This window comes from Lygodium microphyllum, chromosome 5, assembly GCF_053477565.2.
Source record: "Lygodium microphyllum isolate KBCC chromosome 5, Lygodium_microphyllum_v1.1.10, whole genome shotgun sequence".
Classification (NCBI taxonomy): domain Eukaryota; kingdom Viridiplantae; phylum Streptophyta; class Polypodiopsida; order Schizaeales; family Lygodiaceae; genus Lygodium; species Lygodium microphyllum.
In genome coordinates, this window is record NC_141139.1 from 79,969,898 (window position 1) to 79,993,381 (window position 23,484).

The following is a 23,484-nucleotide window of genomic DNA, read 5'->3' on the forward strand; positions in this document are numbered from 1 at the left end:
GCCACTGCCATCGAAGATGGCACATTATTATACACAGTTCTTGAGCATATCAGAGCAGGGATTCATAGAGATTCCGAGATATATGCAGATCTATATGCCACATCGATTGAGAGTTCTTATTGGACAGCTCAGGGTATCATCACATCAGCTTATGATTGAGAGTGGCAGAGCTAGTGGCATCCCACGGGAGGAGAGGATATGCCCCCTTTGCAGATCAGAGGTGGAGAGTGAGGAGCATTTTGTTCTCAGATGCCTGGCATACTCAGAGTTGAGATCTAGATACACATTGAGCAACTCACTTCAGGGATGTATGACTGATATGGATCAGAGATCATTTGGTCATTTTCTGGGAGAGGCATGGCACATCAGAGAGCAGAGCACACAGCGGGTCCTAGTCAGAGAGGGGCCCACCCAGACGACTATTATACAGTTCTTTCAGACAGACAAAGTGAGAGCTACTGTACCAGCCTCCAGCCAGACCTCCGGGCTCACACTACAGCAGGCTGAGGACCAGCATACCCGACGCCGCACGAGGATCCGTGGGTTTCGGACCCCACAGCCACACCGACAGGAGATCCGGAGGATTCTTGATCTACATCGAAAGCAGACTGAGATTCGACGACACTCGACACATTGGATCTCAGATCTCCAGTTTGCTCTTTCTCCACCGCCGATGTACCACATCCTGCATCCAGGAGGGATCACCTGCTATTAGCGACTTCGACGACTGCTACTATATCCCAGGATAGTATATCTCCCTGCATCTGTTACATATACACATCGCACCACTTTATCACAGCCGACAGTTGTTCCCCTATCATAACCGACATTTGTTCCCCTTTTGTAGCCATTATCTGGAGTACCATAGCTACATACGCACATACACATACATGACACTTATCACACTCACAGCACCGTATTTTCAGTTTCCAGTTTTTAGCTTTTCATTCAGCACCTTTATTTTGGATAGCTAGACCTCATCAGTTGTATCACAGTTTGTCTCATAGGCCAGTTTTGGTGTTTAGAAGACGTTAATATAACTTTCTTTCTCTCTCTCTCTCTCTCTCTCTCTCTCTCTCTCTCTCTCTCTCTCTCTCTCTCTCTCTCTCTCTCTCTCTCTCTCTCTCTCTCTCTCTCTCTCTCTCTCTCTCTCTCTCTCTCTCTCTCTCTCTCTCTCTCTCTCTCTCTCTCTCTCATTTATTTTTCTATTTGGAAATTGGCACATGGTATCTATTATGATTTATCTAAAAGAAGCTTTAAAGATACTTGTAAGATTACTACTTTTCTCATAATTGTAAGATTACTACTTTTCTCATGATTTATCTAAAAGAAGCTTTAAAGATACTTGTAAGATTACTACTTTTCTCATAACATGTTAGCAAATTAGGGTCACATACAATTCAGGTCTGGGGTTCAAATCCACTTTTTGGAATCAATGCACAATGCATTTTGCCAAGTATAAAACTCTCACGTACATTATGAGTAGGTGCTTTCAACAGAGGGAGATGAAGCACTATATTTTTGCTTCTCAAGCAAAGCAAATTTCCCATAATTGAGATGGCCAAATTGAGCATGTCGTAACTTAATGTCATCCACAATGGTAGCTCAACTCATAATGCATCCTCAAATCCTCTCCTCTCATATAGATCAAGCTGATATAGGCCATTGTACAATGTGCAAGTGACAACAAGGGCATCCCCATCACTACAATCATAGATACTACATTGATCCATATGGAATTCAACCACAAAACCATTGAAACTGAAAGCAAGTTCTTCTTATGCCAAGCATATACAAAACCTTTTTAAGCATGATAATTTTCCCATCTATAGTATCAACGAGGATCTATCTAATGCCTTGGATTGCAAACAAAGCATTATTTGCATATACAACTAATGCCCCCTTTTGTATCTTCGCATATGATACAAACAAGTCATTAAAGAATGTTATGTGCTTGAAGTCACTGCTGTCAAAATACTATCTTGCTAAATGTGTTATTACATCCTTCACACTTGCTGAATTTTCAATAATAATGATGCCCAATTGCTTCTTTTCTTCACTGGCAATCCTCTTTCCGCATTTCTTAATGTCATGCCCCTTTTTCATGTAATAATTACATCTCTTTTTCATAGCACCCTCATCCTTGTGTTTGAAGAATCCATAGAGAGGCTGATTTACCTTTGTCCTTTGAGTTTGATTGCTACCATGACTTTCATTTATTCATGTGGCTAGCTACAAATGCTTGAATTTCATACTTATATTGGAGCGATTTCACCATGGTTGCTCTTCTTGCAGTAACAATAACACCAATGCATCAAATGTGCACACATCAATATTTCCTTTTGCAAGCAAACAAAAGTATAGTCGCAAAACCCTGATAAGACTCAAGTAGGCTAGCCAAAACTATAGAAACAAGAGAAGTATCAAGAATAATCTCATCAACATTTGCAAGCTTCTCCATTATATCAATGACACATGTAATCATAGTTGCCTCCGTACCTAGTATGAAACAGTCCGTACAGTACGATCCATACGGTACGATTTCGTACGTTAAAATAGGCCTGTTTGGGCCACCTGGCCTGCGCGTCCTTATTCTGCGTTTCCTGCGCCCCCGCATCCTACGTTTCCCATGTTTCGTGCACTGTTGTGCTTTTTGGGGGGGTGGGAAACTTTGGATACCTCATCCCACCCCCTTTTCCAAATTCCAGCCATGCAAAAGGTGCTCCTCTTTGGATTCCTTCCAGCTTGTAGGCTGCAACCCTCTCTTTGACTATTTGAACTTTGAACTTTGACCCTTCTCTCATCTACAAAAGGTGCTCCTCTCCTCCAAGGCTCCATGCTTCCACACCAATTTAGCAAGCACTTACAAATTACCATTCTCATCCTCCTCTCTTGGATCTTGATTCTTGAATGGACTTGTGATTTGTCATTCTCGAATCTCAGCTCCCATCCCCTCTTTCCCGCACCCTATCGAAGCATTTGCCATTCTCATCTCCCATTCCCTCTCTCTCACTCTTGCTCTTTCAACTTTACCCCAACCCTCGAGCCTCTCGAGTCTCCCTCCCTTTCAACTTTCAAGAGTCGAGACTCAAGCATATATATATATATATATATATATTCATCATCGGCACCATGACTCATGAGAAGCACAAGGCCTTCAATTTGCATGCAATCCATGTGGAGAGGGACACAAAGAAGTCCAACTATCACCATTGGACACGCAAGTATTGCATGAAGCGCTATACAAGTGGTGCAACTCGGCTTCTCCAACATCTTTCCAATACACGGGGGGGAGGGGGGGGGGGGGGGGCAAGTTGCTCCATGCAAGGAGATCCCTTAAAACATTGTGAAGGATATTCTCGCCAAGATGAGAGGGGGATCCACAAGAGGAGGAGGAAGTGGCTTATCGGCACCAACTCCTATGCCTACTAACGAGGAAGCATCCAATGTGGGCATATCTTCAACCGATGCAGAAGAGGCCTCTACCATTGGTGGTGGGGAGTCCACATCCGCATCCAGCTCCGGTAAAAGACAAAGAGTGGAGGCTCATGCGGTGTTGGAGAGACAATCGTCTCTCTCTCAAGCTCCCGGTCATGTGCGTGGATCGGTTGCCTTCCTTAGAGAAAGGCAACGACTTGCGGACATTGAAATTGCACGCATGGTGATTGAGTGCAATCTTGCATTCAATGTCCTAAAGCAAGAGCAATGGAAGAAGATGGTAAAAGTCATAGCCAATGTGGGTCCATGTGAAGTATGGACCGGTGTCACATACAACAACATGAGAACGAGAAAGATTGATGAAGAGAACGAGAGGATTGATAGAGCCCTTGATCCTATTCGGGCCGCATGGATAAAATATGGTTGCTCCATTCTCACCGATGGATGGAGTGATCGTAAGAAATGGGGCATCATCAACATACTCATCTCATGTCCACTCAGCACTTACCTTTTTGTGAGCCGTAGATACCAGCAAGAGGGGGAGAAAAACTACGAGCGCATTCATCTATCGTCACATTCGACAAGCTATCATTGAAGTATACATTGCAATTTGTGTTTTAAATTTGTTTCACTTTCTTTCATTATGATAATATCATGATTCATAATTGAAATTTGATTTATACATAACTTGTAATTTGTAAATTGTGATTGTAGGTGGGTCCCTCAAATGTGGTGCAAGTTATTACCGACAATGCATCGAATTGTCAACACATGGGCCGTTTGCTTGAGGCCGAGTTCCCTACGATTGTGTGGACTTCATGTGCAAGTCATTGTTTGGACTTGCTCATAGAGGACATTGGGAAGCTCAAGTGGGTGAAGAGGGTGGTCCACAAAGCTACATCAATTGTCACATTCTTCATGGTAAAGATAAAGGTGCTTGCGATGTATCCTGAGCATAGCACACTGGAGTTGAAGAAGCCTTCTTCAACTCACTTTACTTACATGTGGTTATTGATGGAGCCCCTTTATGAGGTGTGGTCCGCCTTCCGCCAGACAGTGGTGTCCACTCTATGGAATGAGTGGGATGAGCATGAGACAAAGGAGGCCAAAGCCATGTAGTGTTTGTGCCTTAATGAGCAGTTTTGGCAAAAAATTCCATGCTGTTGTCATTGTCGTGACTCCCTTTTATAGGGTGTTACGTATGAGTGATTGCAAGGGGTCCATCATGGGCCTTCTCATTCACTTCTTTAGAGCGGCATTGGCAGAGGCACATGCTTGTACAGTGATCACAGAGACAGCGTGCACATGTTTTAGAGATAGCAGAGAGGAGATGGGCGTGGATACATAAGCCCATCCATGGTTCTGCCACATTGGTGCATCCAGCCTACAAGTCACCGTCGGTTATGGATGATAGAGAATTCCATTCAGACCAGCTTGCTTATTTGACTCGTGTGGTCCCTATTGACGACCACAATGCAATGCTGTTGAGAAACCCTTCACCCACAGTTTGTGTTTTTGTGTTTTTGCGTTTTGCATTTAGGGTTTGCAGCCCCAAAAAGGAGCGCCATCCTAGACTGACTATACCTATTTATAGGCCACTCTCTCATTCATTCCTTACAGCTGATTCATTCAGTCCGTCACCTCTTCTCTCCAACCTCTCCACTGCCCTCACACCCCTTTAGGAGGACATTGGGGTTCGTGGTTCATGGTTGTCATCATCATCTTCATTGTGCTACAGCACCCTTATTCCCTTGTATCACATTCACTCCATGATTCAGAACTTCATCGTTCCATTCATCAAAGTTTCTTCTCTCTTCTCTTCTGTTCTCCATGTTTGCCGAGTTCACTCCATGTTCCTCCCCGCAAACCCTACTATCTCACTAGTACATCATCTTTTAACATGGTATCAGAGCCGGTTCTGCTCAAATAGTGGCAAAGATCCTCAACTCCAGTGAAGATAAATACCAATGGTGAGTTTAACATCCACTTCTCTTCTTCTTCCGCTGCATCAAAATCTCATTTTTGCAGATTTTAGGTGTTTCAGCTTACTACCCACACCCCGTTGACGAAGGACATCTCAGCCAAAGCTATCCATTGTTGTTTCCATCAGTTGATGCCTGATTTCCAACCCTCTTCACGTAGTTTGGAGTTGATTCCAACCAGGTGACTGTTGTTCCTATGCAGACTTGCTACCGTACAACCTGCCATGTCATCACAGTCCTGATGCCTACGTTTTCAATCTTTCTCTCTCATGTTGCCTACGTTTTTATTCTTTCTCTCTCTTGCAAGCTGTCTTGCCTGCATTTTTAGTCTTTCTCTCTCCTGTAGACTGTCCTTCCACTACCCTCCCACCCCTTGTGGCGGACATTGGGATTTGTGCTTCACACTGCCCTCACACCCCTTGAGGCGGACATTGCTGGTTCGTGGTTCATGGTGGCTAACCTCTTCCTTCTTTAGGTTGCCACACCGGTACCATGGCGTCTCCATGAACAGATTGCCAGTCTATTGGGTGTTCCTACTGTGGCACAAACGGTCATCCCACAAAATATTGTCAATATCGACCTTTGCTCCCCACCCCCTCCAGAGTATATGCATCTTCCACCAAGCACTCCTTATGCCATCTCTCCTTTCTAGGCCACAGAGATCATTCTGCATCGGCTATTAGAGTACTATGCTCAAGGCAATAAGACGCATTCGATGTGCACTAAGTCCTTTCGAGCACATGGAGGATCGATTGGCGCTATGACCTCTTAGAGATCGTCGCCATACCAGCGGCACTCTTCTCCCACTTATTTTCAAGGACAGTGGCTTCCACGATCTACAGATCTGGAGTCCACTCCATCAAGAGACAGTGATTATTTGCTACCGTCTCCTCGTCAGTCTGCTCCTTCGAGAGACAGAGGCTGCTCGACTCCTTCCTCTTCTTTGGCTACCCAGTCTGCTCCACTGAGAGACAACGACTGTTGCTAGCCTCTTGCTCATTCTGAGCCCCGCCCTTCCCCACCCTTGACTACTCAGGCTCAAGAGGTTACCTCTAGAAGCTCTTCAGCACCCTAGATACCTTCTTCAGCACAATCAACAGCACTTCCTTCCTCATCAGACATTTTAGAGTCCGTGATCCATGAGTTTTTGGATTCCCTATCTACTTCAAAGGGGGATGTTATTTCTTTGCCCTCAGAGGGGGCCTCTACTTCTTCTTTGACTTCAGCGGGGGCCCCTCCACCTCCCACCTTAGAGGGGGAACCTACTCCACATATTCTTCACCCATCCTCTACTTTCATGGGGTGGCTGTCTTCGACCAGTCACCTCTTCTACTGATACTAGGATCTTCAAGTACCACCTAGATCGGGACCTCGGAGGTTCAACCATGACTTGGTGACAAGGCCTTCGTATTCCTTCCAGCATGGATGCACAGAGCTAGTGGCTTCTCTCCCAAGGTTGTGTTTCAAGTTCTCCAGTTCACTCTGTCTACTAGTCTTTACTGCAGGTTTCCTTTCCGGTGGAAATCTTGGATCTTAGGGATCCTCTACATCTTCTTGCCTTGGTCACTTGGTCAGCATGGAGCCACCTCCCAAGATTAAGTATGGGCATATCCTTATGGTTCTTGACACCACACAAAGTTTGATATTCCTCCTATGCATTGCATGTTTTCATCATCTTTGTACTAGGGCGCATGGGCAAGTGAATAATTTCCCCACGAGGGACACTATCCAAGTGGTACATGTTGCATGAGCATTCTTCAACATTGCATCTCCACCTCACTCTTCTCTTGTTCCTCTTCACCCGCAGTTTGTGTTTTTGTGTTTCTACGTTTTGCATTTGGGGTTTGCAGCCCCAAAAAGGGACGCCATCCTAGACTGACTATGCCTATTTATAGGCCACTCTCTCATTCATTCCTTATGGTTGATTCATTCAGTCCGTCACCTCTTCTCTCTAGCCTCTCCACTGCCCTCACACCCCTTCAAGAGGACATTGTGTTTCGTGGTTCGTGGCTATTAGCATCATCTTTCTTGTGCTACGGCACCCTTGTTCCCTTGTATCACATTCACTCCATGATTCGGAACTTCATCATTCCATTCATCACAGTTTCTTCTCTCTTCTCTTTTGATCTCCATGTTTGCCGATTTCACTCCATGTTCCTCCCCCAAACCCTACTGTCTCACTGGTATGTCATCTTTTGACAAGTGTTAGAGGAGCTAGGATGCTATGCAGATCAGAGAGGACTTGTAGCTTTTGCTTCTCCCACTTGTTGGAGGAGAGAGTTACTTGTGAAGCCTTTATTTTGATGGAAAAACTTTGGATACACACTAGAGACCCTTCAGTCCTTAGCCGTGACGGTCCTTGCCCAAGATTGCTCTTCGGGTGCATGTGAGAGAAATTGGAGTGTCTATTCTCTCATTCACACAAAGATTCACAATCGGCTTAGCACACGACAGTTAGAGCGGCTAGTCTATTGCTGCACTAACTTACGCATGATGAGGGCCATGATGAGCATGGGTAATCCGAAGCAGGTAAAGTTTAAACACTTAACCATAACATTTAAAATTTGTTGTTTTAACTTTTAAACTTTGAACTTTGAAGTTTAAACTTTATACTTTACAATTTAGACTTTAGCATTTACAATGATCAATCTTACGTGCATCACTGCATTGTGTAGGTGAATGTTGATACATTCAAGTTGACAGGCGACACACTTCCGAGAATACATAAGGAGGTGGACGAGGAGGAGGAGATGATTTTTGCAGAGCTCTATAGAGAGCTTATAGCAGCAAATACTTGTGACACTTGTAGTCAGCGTGCTCATGGGCAAGGAGTTCGAGTAGGTGGTAGCAAGGGCATGGTCATTCGACGCCCTCCATCATCGAGGAGGGGTGGTTCGAGTGGCTTGCAAACATATGTAAGGTGGGGCTCTAGAACTCACATCATGTGCCTCATGATAACATTCACCCCTTGCCTCTAGAGCCGCCACCTAGGGAGCCATCATTTGATGATGATGGTAACCTCATCAATGAGGATGAGTATGAGTGTATCTCATCATTGGATGCCAAGGAATCATCTTCAAACTCTCTTGATGAGCACTCAGATGGTTCTGATGATAATGATGATGATGATAGTGATACCTCATCATAGATTCATCATTCATATGACATAGGTCTCTCTTTTTTTTTGTATCAGCTATACTAGACTGTAGTTGTATAGCATGTTTTGCGTAGCCCATGCGACCGCGATGGTTATCCTCATGTATTCATCTTATTCTATAATGAAATGGCTATTTCCACTTTAAACATGTATTCTATGATCTATCATTTAATGATTTATGGTTTTTTTATTTAGAAAATCATCTTAATTTTTTTTCGTACTAATATCGTACCGTACCTTATAAAATCATAAGGTATCAATTAGTACCTACTACCGTATTTTATCGTACTGTACCGTATCGTACCCTTCGTACACGACAACTATGCATGTAATGTAGGCATCCACCAAATCACCCTCAGTCATATGCTCTGTCTCAAGTTGTTTATGCAAGTAGGCTAACTCAAACCAAAGGAGTCAAAACTAAGGTTTTGCTTTTCTTCTACCCCCTCTCAGCAACTATTTCGGGCCCTTTATTGGACATTTATCAACCTTCCATCTTTATTTTCATGATTTTTTCCTACTCTAATCTACCAACGCCAATTTATGATATAGAAATCAATGAAATAACACCAAAAGTGAATTAATCCCTCTAGATCCACTCTTCCTAACCTAATCCAAGCGTCATTTCAAAGTGCGAGCTCATATTCCACCGCATGATGAAGAGAGTATAGACCTCAATATTCAATCTTGTGAAGTCCTAGCAACAGTAACTAAAATGTTGCCACCTTCACAAGCACCATATGGGCAACACTAGACTTGATAGAACTCTTATTTTGTTGAAGAGCTTCGATCAACACAACTATGGCTATCTCTCATCTAACCATTACATTATCTTTCTCACCAATCTACTTGCCCATCTCTCATCTCTGAGAGCTGGAAAATGCATCGCTGGCTCCACAATTCGAATGGGCCCAAATCAATCCATGCAAGCTCCACAAAGAGAGAAATGGAGAAGAAAAAGATAAAAGAGAAGAAAAGCTTCTCCAACCATGCTCTCACTCTCCCTCACACACACACACACACACACTCTCTCTCTCTCTCTCTCTCTCTCTCTCTCTCTCTCTCTCTCTCTCTCTCTCTCTCTCTCTCTATGATGCCATGAGGCATATTCCACAGTGGATTCCGTGAGGTTTTGCGGTGGATTCCGTAAAATTTTATTACCGGGGCTCATACACAAAGTGGATTCTTTGTGCGAGAAGTCGATGGGGATGCCTATCCTTTTCGGGCGTTTTGTTAATTTTATGTGTACATGGGTGATTCCATAGCAGGTGATTCCGCAAAATACATATTTAAATTAATAAACGTTTATGAGTTTAGAGTGCGTACTCGTGATAAATTAAGGTTAGAATTGATTTCTAACCAATTTATTTATGTAGCTGAAGATTGCTAGGTATTCACTTTTGTTGGTTTAATTGTATTGTTTTACTAACAATTGTGAATGCTTCAGTTGATGTGTAGAGATAGCAGTGGTGGCAGTGGAAAGCATTGGAGGATAGCATGTATTCAAGTTATCGTCAATATTTTAATGGGCGCGTATCTTAGGCATGGTGCCTATATTTTGTCACGCTTATTTATCAAAGCGCTTGATATTTATTTATTATTTTTATATGCGCATGGGTGCACGATTTAAATACTTGTATTAGACATTGTATTTGGGTAGCACCTGACTTCTTGGGCGCCCATTAGCTTTAATTCTTTATTGGCACAAAAGTAAACTCAAAAGCTAAAGCATGCTATTTTGTAATTTGGGCTATTATTTGAGCTTGAAGATGAATAATATATGAAATACATGCTTTGTGGAGCGCTCACACAAGGCATGGGGGGAGATTGCACCCAATTGGTCTCTTGTTCATGTCATGCAAGCTTTCTACATTGATTTGTGTGCAAAAATTAGAGTTCTTTTGTTCTTGGGGACCTTCTGACGCTCACTACGCGCACTTACGGCATCCGATCTGTGCACCAGTGATATCAGAGGGAAGCTGAGATCGAGAGCTTTCAATCGCTTACCATCTTGCGCGAAGGCGGAGCTCCTGGAATGATTGAGCTCTACAGTCAGTTTCGTCGCGAATGGTCAATACCAGTGTGTTCCTGGCGGTCAAGAACCCCTATCTGCACCCTCTGATCGCGAAGGACCGGCCTGTGTAGGCGGAGGACCACATGGATATCTCCTACATCAAGTCGTCTTCAAATAGACAGTTAAGCCTCCATAGCTAAAAAGCTTAAAAGCTTTATCTCAAAGTTTAAAAAGCTTAATAGTAAGCTTAATAAGAAAGCTTAGCCACATCGAATTTTCCACCTGCGGCATCAGTATGAACTGACGGCCGCCGATTCCGTTGACGATGTCCTCAGATACACGAAATTCAGCTTGGCTACCTAAGTTTTAAAACTCCAAGTTCTACAAGTTCTGCAAATCACCCAAGTTACAAAAGTCATCTCCAACAACTCTCAAAGCGGCAGTTTACACGCAAAAGCTTACGAACTAGTCTATTGCTCTCTAGTAGACTCTGTTCACACCCGCAGACTTGTTGAACCAATTTCAGCAAGAACACAAGGTCATACGCAATTCATACACAGTTTCTATGCAACGGTTGTGACAACGAATATCGCAATCGTAAAGGAAAAAGACCATAAAAGCCAAACAAAATATACAAGCCTTGTATACCCGCCTTTGAGCTACTCTCATTCCGCTAATAAGATTTCGAGAGTGTGAGGTCTTTTGGATTTTACAGGATGACTGAATAAAACATGGATGATTTTATGGCTAAAGGTGATTTACCCGAACCAACAATGGAGCAAAAGTTGGATTTGATTATGATGCAGCTCGAAGAAGAACGAAGAGTCCTACAAGCTTTGCAAGTTCAATTGGCCGATTTGCAAGGATCTACCACCGACTAAGATGGACCGCAACCCGAAGATCTTATACGACGACCATCGATGCGACACTTGAAGCCCAATCCATCCGCAAAGAAACAAAGATAAGTAAAAGAAACTTCAAATTTCGTACTTTCAATGGATCACGAGATGGAAAGACTGTACTTGCATTTATCAATCAATTTGATGATTATTTCCATGAATAAACATACACTGAGAAAGACAAAATTAAATGTGTCACTAACCATTTAGTTGATCGAGCATCCCTATGGTGGACTGTGGTTCGCAAGAGCATTGATTGTCCCACTACATGGAAGACGTTCCAAAAGAAATTTTTGCAGAATTTCCTTCCTCCTCAGTTCCATGAAAAAGCCATCAAGCAATGGAATCTTCTACAGCAAAGAGATCGCGAACCTATTTTCCAATACACTGAACGTTTCTGGAATGCCCTACTGCAACTTCGAATGCTCGAAGATGTACCTGAAGCAACCCACAAAAGCAAGTTTATGTCTGGACTACTTGGATATTTCTATGCTGAAGTCAATATGTTCAAGCCAAAAACTCTTGAAGATGAAATTTCCCTAGCCCATGACACTGAAGACAAGATTCGCGGAAGAGACAAGCGACCACAACAATTTCCAACTAATGGTAACTATGGTTCCAAACAATTCAATTCAAATTTTTGAAGATTCAATCAAAGTCGTTTTCTTCCATTTTCATTCCATAAGTCTTGGACATGACCACCTGCTTTGCCATCAAATACCAATCCAAACCTTAAGCCATCCTCACAATCAAATCCCAACATTCCTAAACTTCCTGCCATTACCAATAATGTATCTAAAGCCAAACCCATAGTTTGTTATAAATGCCATCAACCTGGACATTTAGCAGCCAATTGCCAAACCAAAAAGCCACCTGTCCATATCAATTATCTTGGAGCAATCGAAGAAGAAGAACATGAAGAAATGCTTGACTTTACGGAAGATGATGATGACATTGGTACTACTTCGGATACTTTGCCAAGTATGCCAACTCCACATTCTTTGTTAGCAATGAAATGTTTTGTGCATGGTAAAGAAAAGATTTTTTTACATGATGATGGTAGCACGCATGACTTTATTTCTACAAAGTTAGTGAAAGAATTAAAATTACAAACTGCTTCTACACATCATCGCATTAAAGCTGCATTCCTAGTCACAAGATATAATAGAACACAAGAGGTGCATAATTTAGAAATTAAAATTGGTGACTATACTAAATGAAGAAATTTTCTAGTTGTACCTTTGCAGTCTAGTGACATTATCTTAGGAATGCCTTGGCGTCATCAGTATAATCCTGACATAGATTATTCTACGCATTCAATTAAAATTTACTTTCAAGGAAAACAAATCACATTGCATGGTATGCACGCTTCCAATAACTTTCCACTGCTTACTCATACTCAAGCTAAACGTGCATTACATAAAAGTAGCAAATCTTATTTAATATAGGTGAATGAACTTCAAGCTAAAGAAAAATAAATGCATCCTAGGCATACACAATTTCTTACCCAATTTCAAGATTGTTTTGCTGATGATTTACCACCTGGATTATCACCTTCAGGTCCTGAAGATCACAAAATAGATTTAATTCCTAGAACACAACCACCATGTAAAGCACCATATAGACATAACCAAATTGAATAGAAAGAAATTCAAAATCAAATAGAGGAATTGCTTAACAAAGGATTAATTAGACCTAGTAGTTCTCCATTTGGTGCACCTGTCTTATTAGTGAAAAAAAAAATAATACTTATCGCATGTGCATTGATTATCGTGTCCTAAACAAAATTATTGTTAAGAATAGATATCCAATTCCTAGGGTAGATGATCTTATGGATAAACTATAAGGATCTGCCATATTCAATAAGATAGATCTTAAATGTGGTTATCATCAAGTAAGATTGGATAAATCTGATATATTCAAAACTGCATTTAGAATACAATTTGGACACTATGAATTTCTAGTTATACCTTTCGGTCTAACTAATGCACCAACTACATTTAGTCGTATGATGAATCACATATTTTTGAAACATCAGCATTGTCTCATAGTATTCTTTGATTATATATTAGTATTCAGTAAAAATGAGAATGAGCATTATGAACATTTGTCTTTAGTTTTCAAGTTGTTAAAAGACAATCAATTATATGCTAATCCAGAAAAGAGTGAATTCTTTCAAACAAAAATTGAATATCTAGGATACATTGTTTCATTAGAAGGTATTAAAGTTGACCCTAAAAAAATAGAAGCAATTTTAAATTGGCCCATACCCAAAAATGTGCATGAGTTACGTTCTTTTCTAGGTCTTGCTAATTTTTACAGAAAGTTTGTGCGAAATTTTTCATTACTTGCATTGCCTTTGACAAAACTTTTAAAGAAGGGTATTGTTTATAATTGGTCTGATAATCAACAAAAATCTTTTGATTTATTGAAACATGCATTAACCTATGCTCCTGTATTACAACTATCTGATTTCAATAGACCATTCTTTTTAGTAGTTACTGACGCTAGTGGATCTGGAATAGGAGCCGTCCTTATGCAAGATAATCATCCCATAGCCTATTCTAGCTGTAAACTGAAACCATCTGAACTTAAATATTCTACCTACGATAAAGAATTGCTAGCTGTAGTACAAGCCTTACGTCAATGAAAACATTATTTAATGGGATCTGAATTTATGATCAAAACTTACCAACAAAGCATTAAACATCTCCTTAGTCAACCACAAATATCTGACCGACACATTAAATGGGCAGCTTTCATTCAAAAAATTTATCCCCTTATACAATATCAACCAGGAAAAGAGAATGTTGTAGCTGATGCTTTAAGTAGAAGACCGACAATTCATAATATTTCTATGATATCATTTTATTCTCTTATCTCTATGAAAGATACTTATCATTAGGATCTTACTTTTCAAGTTGATTGGAATAAACTAATTATAAATAATTGGATTCTTATTGATTCACTGTCTTACAATAATGGATTCATGTTTTATGAAAAAAGATTATGTGTGACAGTTCCATTTTGATCATTTGTTTTGAATGAAATTCATTGTCCTCTATATCAAGGTCATAGAGGTATTATATCTACTTTGCGTACATTGACTAAAGATTTTTATTGGCCACATATGGACACTGATATATCTAACTTTGTATCTGAATGTTTAGTTTGTCAACGAGTTAAAAGACACCATGGTAAACAATATGGTTTACTAATGTCATTATCTATTCCATCACAACCATGGGAACTGATTTCAATGGATTTTATCACTGGTTTACCTAACACTAAAGCTAACCATGATATGATTTGGACTATTGTCAACAGGTTTAGCAAACAAGCATATTTTATTCCATGCAAGAAAACTTTAACTGCATCTCAAGTTGCTCAATTGTTTTTGAAAACTGTTTTCATTAATCATGGTTTACCAAAAGTTATTATTTCTTATCGTGATTCTAGATTTTGTAATAATTTTTGGATTACTTTGTTTGCTAACTTAGAAACAAAGATTGATTTTTCATCTACATTTCATCCTGAAACAAACGGTCAAACAGAAGCTACTAACAACACTATTTTAGATCTTTTACGTGCTTACACCATTTCAAAACCACACACATGGGATACACATTTACATTTACTTCAGTTTGCATATAGCAATACACCACACACAGCTCAAAGAAAGCACCATTTGAAGTTATTTATGGATATAGATTGCATACACCAGTTGTATTATTATCAAACAAAATTCAGACTGCTGATGATATTACTAACATGCATGCCACTATTTTTTATGAAGTTAAATATATGATTGCCAAAGCACAGCAATCATATACAAAACAAGCAAATAAGAAAAGACAAGCTATGGCTTTTAAAGTTGATAATTATGTTTGGTTACGCATAGAAAAACGAAGATTACAAAGTGTAGATAAACACTGAGTTGTGAAATTAGCACCTAGATTTTATGGACCATTTAAGATCATACACAAAATCAATGACAATGCATTTAAACTAGAACTACCACAACATTGGAAAATCCACAACACCTTTCATATCAGTTTATTACGACCCTTTAGAGACCAATTACCTGTACACCTTGTCTATGAAAACCCACCTTTACTAGATGATGAAACTGAAATCCTTGAGCCTGAAACTATTATCAATACTGATTTTATGACCACTAGAACTGGCCGTAAATATTCTAGATATTTGGTCAAGTTTAAAAACCATCCTGTTGAAGAGGCCCAATGGATGCACGCTAGAGACTTAAATGCTTTCCCCACTCTGTTAGCTCCACATTGAGCTAATAGCAATTGAGGACAATTACTATCCCACCCCGGGGGTATGATACCAAGAGGCATATTCCACGGTGGATTCCGTGAGGTTTTACGGTGGATTCCGTAAAATTTTATTATCGAGACTCATACACAAAGTGGATTCTTTGTGCGAGAAGTCGATGGGGACGCCTATCCTTTTCGGGCGTTTTGTTAATTTTATGTGTACATGGGTGATTCCATAGCACAAAATACATATTTAAATTAATAAATGTTTGATTTTAGAGTGTGCACTCGTGATAAATTAAGGTTAGGATTGATTTCTAACCAATTTATTTATATAGCTGAAGACTGCTAGGTATTCACTTTTGTCAATTTAATTGTATTATTTTACTAACAATTGTGAATCCTTCAGTTGATGTGTAGAGATAGCAGCGGTGGCAGTGGAAAGCATTGGAGGATAGCGTGTATTCAAGTTATCGTCAATATTTTGATGGGTGCGTATCTTAGGCATGGCGCCTATATTTTGTCACGCTTATTTATCAAAGCGCTTGATATTTATTTATTATTTTTGTATGCACATGGACGCACGATTTAAATACTTGTATTGGATATTGTATTTGGGTACTGCCTGACTTCTTGGGCGCCCATTAGCTTTAATTCTTCATTGGCACAAAAGCAAACTCAAAAGCTAAAGCGTGCTATTTTGTAATTTGGGCTATTATTTGAGCTTGAAGATGAATAATATATGAAATACATGCTTTGTGGAGCGCTCACACAATGCATGGGGGGAGATTGCATCCAATTGGTCTCTTGTTCATGTCATGCAAGCTTTCTACATTGATTTGTGTGCAAAAAGTAGAGTTCTTTTGTTCTTGGGGACCTTCTGACGCTCACTATGCGCGGTTATGGCATCCGATCTGTGCACCACTCTACACGCAAGCAAGTATAAGAAGCAAGAAGCAATAGATATGGCTCTCTTAAGTTTACACACACTAAAATGAACTTATCCATTCACTTTCCAATTTTTATACATGGGGTTGAGTTAGGTACCCTAACCTTCTTTTTGGTCTCTCATTGGACCTTCTTTGATTTATACATGCACCTTGGTTTAATCAAGACTTTTCCGATCTAAGTGAATTGAAGCTCCATGCTTGCAACACCTCATGTATGTTATGGGCCAACTATCCTAGCTCGAAAATATGTTACAATTTGCATGATATCAAGCCCTACTCTCTTAAATAAATATGATTACAACGTAACATCCTTTGAAAATTTTACAAGTGTCCAAAAATGTAAACTTGACTTGAAAAATACTCTTGACGTGGCTCCAAAATTAATGCACCCTTGCAGCCGCTTCTTGCACTTGGGCTTTTGTCTTTCTGAATTTCTTGCAATTTTGAATCTTGCTTGCCTCCTTGGAATGAGGTAAACAATCAGCTATCTTGGTTTCCGACATCAAGGTCACAACCCTTCTAATTGAGAAGTTCACCGCCTCCAGCCCCATACTTTGCAACAATTTGCTGCCCAGTACAGCAACCTCCAATTCCCTACCCTCTTAATTACAGAGCTACCCACAACTCGAACACCACCTTAACTCCACATTGGCTACCTATCTACTACGAAGTGTTTCCCACACTCCCAACCCACGCACCTAATGCACCGAATATTGAGCTAAGAATTCATTACCCACTAATTAGCTCTTTAAAACAGCCCCAAAATAGCAAATTACCAAAGTTTCATTCAACGGGGAGTGGTTCCAAAGAGTTCATGTATCCCACATGCAAAACCCTAAGTTGGGAGGATCCTTCCACGCTATAAATAGACAAGCTGCATGCCATTCAGCCCCATCCTTGTCTTGCAAGTTTCAGCAAATCAGTCCTCTTCCACTAGCTGTCCAGCCCCCAACAACTACTGCTAGGAGGTCTACAGTTGTTAGGTTGCTACACTTAGGATCCATCTTTGGTGAGCAATACACATCAATGGCTCCCTCAACCCACTTCCACAACAGCCACTGACTGTTGGAGCTGCTCTACCCTTGACCACCTTGTATATTCTCTCCTTCATTTATATCATTGATTCATTCACTTCGGAATTCCTTTTCTTCTCTATTTGAGTTTGTGTTTTTACGTTTTGAGTTTTGTGTTTTGCATTTACGGTTTTAGTTTTGCATGTCGCTATCTAACTCTTTGTGTTTCAATCGTGGCCGTACTTTCTGTGTTTCCTCAATGCAAACTTTAACATATCTTCACATGGTATCAAAGCTGATGCTCTTGTAAAGAGTATCTCGTGGATATTGTGGAGGCTTGGTTTTATGCAAGATACACAAACGACACCTTCTTCTGGGGATCCCACAATGTCTTATTAGGCTTCTCCATCATTGGAGGCTCTGAGGAGGCATTATGGACTCGACAAGGAAGATGACATCACACCTTCACTGTCATCTTCTTTTTCTTCTCCGGTTCCAAATTTCAATCTCATGACAAAGGAGTATGAAGAGTACTTCCGCATAGCATATAGTCAAGCTTACACCCCTTCCACCGTTCCATCACATCCCCTTCTAATCCACTCCTCAATTTCCTCTCTTCTTTATTCCAAAACCTTAATTACACTCCATCTCCGCTCCTAACAATTTTTCTTTCTCAACACCATATTCTACCCACCTTCACTTCACTACCTCTTTGCACTACGGTACATCATTAGGGAGAATCCCATCCTTTAACACTGTGCCTTCCACATTCCTGCAAATGAGCACTTCTTTTCACCCTAGGACAACTATGATGGGCATACCCCTCACTCATAGTCACAAGTGATGAGGAATGAGGGACGGGGACGGGAACGGGGATGTGACAGGGATAGGGAGGAGGGACCGGCATTAAAAAAATGCAAAATATACTTAAAATTTAACAAAATCTATGCTTAACTTTCTTTAGATTGAGAATATGCATCCTCAAAGCAAAATACAAAGGTGTAACTTGAGCAACGACTTATGATTAATGAGTTACAACACTAACACAAGGCTCAAACTAAAGTCTAATTAATAATAACACATTACACGATACAAAATTCAAATAGCTGAAATTTTGAATAATGTATAATGATAAAATCATGATTCATGTGACATGTTAGCTTTGCCATTGATGGTCAAATTTCAGTTGCTAGCAAGACTACAAGTACATACTATAAAGCTGAAAGTTGAAAATTGAAACATACAAAGCTGAAACTCAAGACCAAAGTAGAAAATCTACTCAAACAAAGTCCAAATTACTATGACAAAGGCTAGCAAATCAAAATGATTCATGACAAGTCAAAAATGGCATATGATGCATGCCAAGGCCCAAGACACGTGCCACATGGAGTTGCAAGCAAGAAGTAATCAAAATGGGCATCACTCATGCCAAAGCTGAAAGCTAGAAGCATCTGACATCACTCAAAATCCTCCTCATCACAATGCTCACTATGATCCTCCTCATATTCATCGTGCTAGTGGCATGCTCTTCTAGGCTCTGCCTCTTCTGTCTATTGCATTTCCCACTCCACAAAAGGATCCGCCTTTGCAATCATGCTTTTACCAAGCATACACAAGTTGGCACTCACAAAAACCAAGTCATTTGCCTTTTGTACCCCAAGGCGGTTTCTTTTCTTAGATGCTATATGGCTATAGGAGCTCCATAGTTGTTCCAAACTTGATGAACTGACTGCCTGCCTAAGTATACAAATGGCCAAATTTTGTAGCTCATGCGCATCTACACCATAATCCTCCCACCAGAGTGCTGCCCCAACCTTCAAATGATCCACAAGTGCATTTGGACAGCCAAAGGAGCCCTCTTGCTCCCTATATTGAGCCAACTGATTTCTAACTTTTTCTCCTAGTGTCGATATCGAGCACCAACCTATCCAATATTGCCCTCCAACCAGCCAATACTTCTTTATCTATCATTTAATCACCCCCCTGAAACTTTGGATCCAAGACAAATGTTGTTGCATGCAAGGAAGAGTAGTAGGAATTCCATCTACTGACACACAACTCATGGATGGTCTCATACCTATCCACATCAGGCTCCAAATCTTTCAATCTCTCTATCATCCTGTCCATGGCCTCATACACCTTACCAATGCATGGCTGCATACCATCCACAAGCCTCAATAAATGCATTATTGGTTGTACCATAGCATCAATACGCTTCACACCATCCCAAAACACAAGATTTTCTGCCAATTCTTTACATTCCATCCCTGCACTAGTGATAGCCAATGGTGAAGAAGTAAACTCATCACTAATAAAAAGTTGTCGCAAAGCACCCCTACATGAGCTCAATCGACCCAACATGAGAAAATTAAATCCAAACCGAGTATCAGAATATTTTAAAAGCATTTTATTTAACTTCTTCCTGAACTCATGGCGCAAGAACTAATGATTCAGCACAAACGATACCATCAAATTTGCATTACCAATGGCAGGCTCTATCCATGAGAGCTTTCAAATATCTTTCAACAAGTTATTCAAGTAGTGAGCCATACAAAAAGAAATTGTAATATGAGGATAAAAGCTCTGTAAAATAACACTTGCAGCCCTATTTGTGGGCTCACCATCAACAACAAAACCCACAACAAGATCTCTCCTAATAAACTCTATTGCATCTATCCACTCAGCAACAAGAACATCAGCTGACTTTCCTGTACCTAAAGCATCATGAGATGAAATGAAGTACACGTCACCTCAAGAAGAGGCAACCACCCCATGGATAGATCTCCTACATGAGTCACTCCATCCATCTGCAATGAGTGACACACATTTCTTTGCCATCTACGCTTGGTCTTTTAAGATGCTTGCCCCACTACTTGCCTTTCCTTTTCAAGCAATGTAGTACGCAATGTTTCTGATGAAGGAAGAGTATCTTTTTGCACATTGCTTTGAAATATTCAGACCTCACAACATTAAAGGCTATGTGATCATGGAAAAAAAACCGTGCAACAGCAACATCAGCTTCCTCTTTTTGTTGTGTCTCCCAAACAGCATCAAGAGTGCATTGTCGCCTAGGAGGATCAATTGATGCTTGCCCAACTGATGTTCCTATCCCAAATGTGTCTCAAATAGATGAAGTAACATCAACACTAGATGGTGTACGAGATACCTGAGAGGTCGATGCCCTCGCAAATGCAACAGGGTTGACAGCTGGTGCACATGGTGCTCTTCTCGTAGAAGACAAGGCTCGCAGCCCGGCATCCTTCTTTGTGAGCTCTCTTCTCTTCTCATGGGTCACCTTAGGGCAGTATTGCACCTCATATCCTTCAATGTGTAAGAAGTGAGCTCAAACTTTACTTGTTCCACTCGTGCATCAATATGAGCATAATTTACATGTCCATGCATGAGATCCCCCCCCCCCACTTTCGGGACGCTCAGCATGCACTTCATCTCACCAATACCATGTGTCAGCCCTCCTACTTCTTCCACCATGATGACCACCTCAACAAGAGTGGTTACCCCGTGCTCAGGATGTTGATGCCATGAGAATCTGAGATGATGAGGAAGATTAAAACAAGTTACGAGAGAGAGAGAGAGAGAGAGAGAGAGAGAGAGAGAGATTGAAACTTGGGATAGGCTATAGCATGCGAGAGAGAGAGAGAGAGAGCACACAAACGGAGCTGGTTGGTTTCTAACTGGGAGAGAGAGAGAGAGTACGCAAAGGGACACGAATCACAAAATAAGTTGAGAACTCGGTTGAGCCCTTGTTCTTTAATCTGACGTGTCATCTTGCCTTCGTACAAAATCTTTTAATCGCAAATGTTTGTCACATTTCTAAACTTTCAAGAGCCAGCTGCTTGTCACAAATCCATTCCAATCTTCTATCACAAACATGACCTGGCATCACATTTCACATCCCACTCCGTCACTTTGTGACAAACAAAAAAGTGACATCGCATCTGAAAGTGATGCATCCCATCACGGATCCGTCTTGGGGACAGTGTCCCAAGGGTCTGTCCCCCCCGTTCCCTATGATTATGCCCTCACTGCCCCCAATCACTCACCTCCCCATTCATTGACCTTCTAAACGCAAGGATTCCCGTCCTTTGCTTATGGTGCATCGTCACACATTCCATGGGTCACTCCTACACAAGGATTTCCATCTTCTGCTTCACATGTCCCTCTCTCCTCTCCATAGGCTACTCATGCGGTCACTATGCCCATGCTAGTCCATGCCCATATTTGGATCCACTGTGCACACTTTCCATATGCATGGTGGGCACTCTAAGATTAATTCCCACTTGTACTCCACCCCTCCACCCTATCCCCATTACACACCTTATCCATCTCCTAGCATTACTACTACTCTTATAATAGCCAGACATGCCTTTACGAATAAGGCTCGTTTTAACGGGTTGACTTTCACTACTTAGTCAAACTTCATGCAACAAGAGCTTGAATCTCAGGGAATTCGGGACCTTGTCATTGGTCTAGAGCCTATCTTGGACCCTCTAACTAGCTCACCCTAAGCACATCCATCAAATGGAGAGCCCGCAATGCCACAACCAATATTAAGTTAATGCACAGGTTACTTTCTAAGTTCCATTCTCAGTTACAACATTTTTCCCTTACATCTAAGCATTGAGAGTCATCTCGTTGACCGTTAGGCGGTGTGAGATCGCACTCACCATATCAATCTTGACTTTGAGCTTCAAGGGTGTTTCATTAAGAAAGAGGATTATTTGAAAGTCAATTTGGCCGAATATCAATGATTACTCGGCTAAGTTTGCCACTATGACTCTCCAAAGTCAGTCAACAATCAAGTTACTTTTTTTTAAAACAAGCTTCCTAACAAATATTTCCATTTCATTTTAAACAATATATGCAATCAAGTTACATTTCTTTTTTAACAAGCTCCCTAAAAAATATTTACATTTCTTTTTAAACAATATATCGTTGCCCCGATTACCGACCTTCTATGAGTTCAAGTGTCAGTTTTGCATTACACAAGGCTCCACGTCAAGTCCAGAAGTCCTCCACATACTCTTATTCAAAGAGAAGTTTGGTTGCCCCTTCTTTGCAAGGGAAAACCGGCGGTGGCAAGACCTCACAAGATCCGAAAGCAAGCCAAAAAAAGGATGACACCCTTTTCTCCACAAAACGAAAAAAAACAAAATCCACCTAGCAACACCTCCCTAAGAAAAATAGATTTTGCACACATTGCCAGTGATGGGGCCATGTAGACAAGGAGTGTCGTACCAAGGCTCAAGGTCTTTCTCCTAAGAAACCTCAATGGACCGCTACAACTACCTCCACTCCTACTGGACAATCGAGTGGAGCTATGCCTCCCACTACTGCCTCATCTACCCCAATAGCTACTAGATTTGCTCAACATCCTATACCTTTTAGTAGCCCTAAAGGATTAGCTAATTGATCTACTAGCTTCTCACCCATTGCCCTCTTTGCATCCATTCTTAGGTTATCCTCTACACCTTCATTTAGAACCACTTCTCCACCTCATCAAATATTTCATTAGCATCACCATGCTAATTGACATACACTATGTTGGCCATATTCTTAATCTTTTCTTCTTCAATCTTCCACTACATACACTCATTACATTGTTTTTTTTGTAATTTACCTCTCATTGTCTGTCTTATTTTACTTAGAAGCATCTCACTACTGATCTTTGTTTTGCAAATATTAATCTCTTTTACAAGGTTTTGTGTTTCAGTGTAGAGCTAATGTATAGACTTA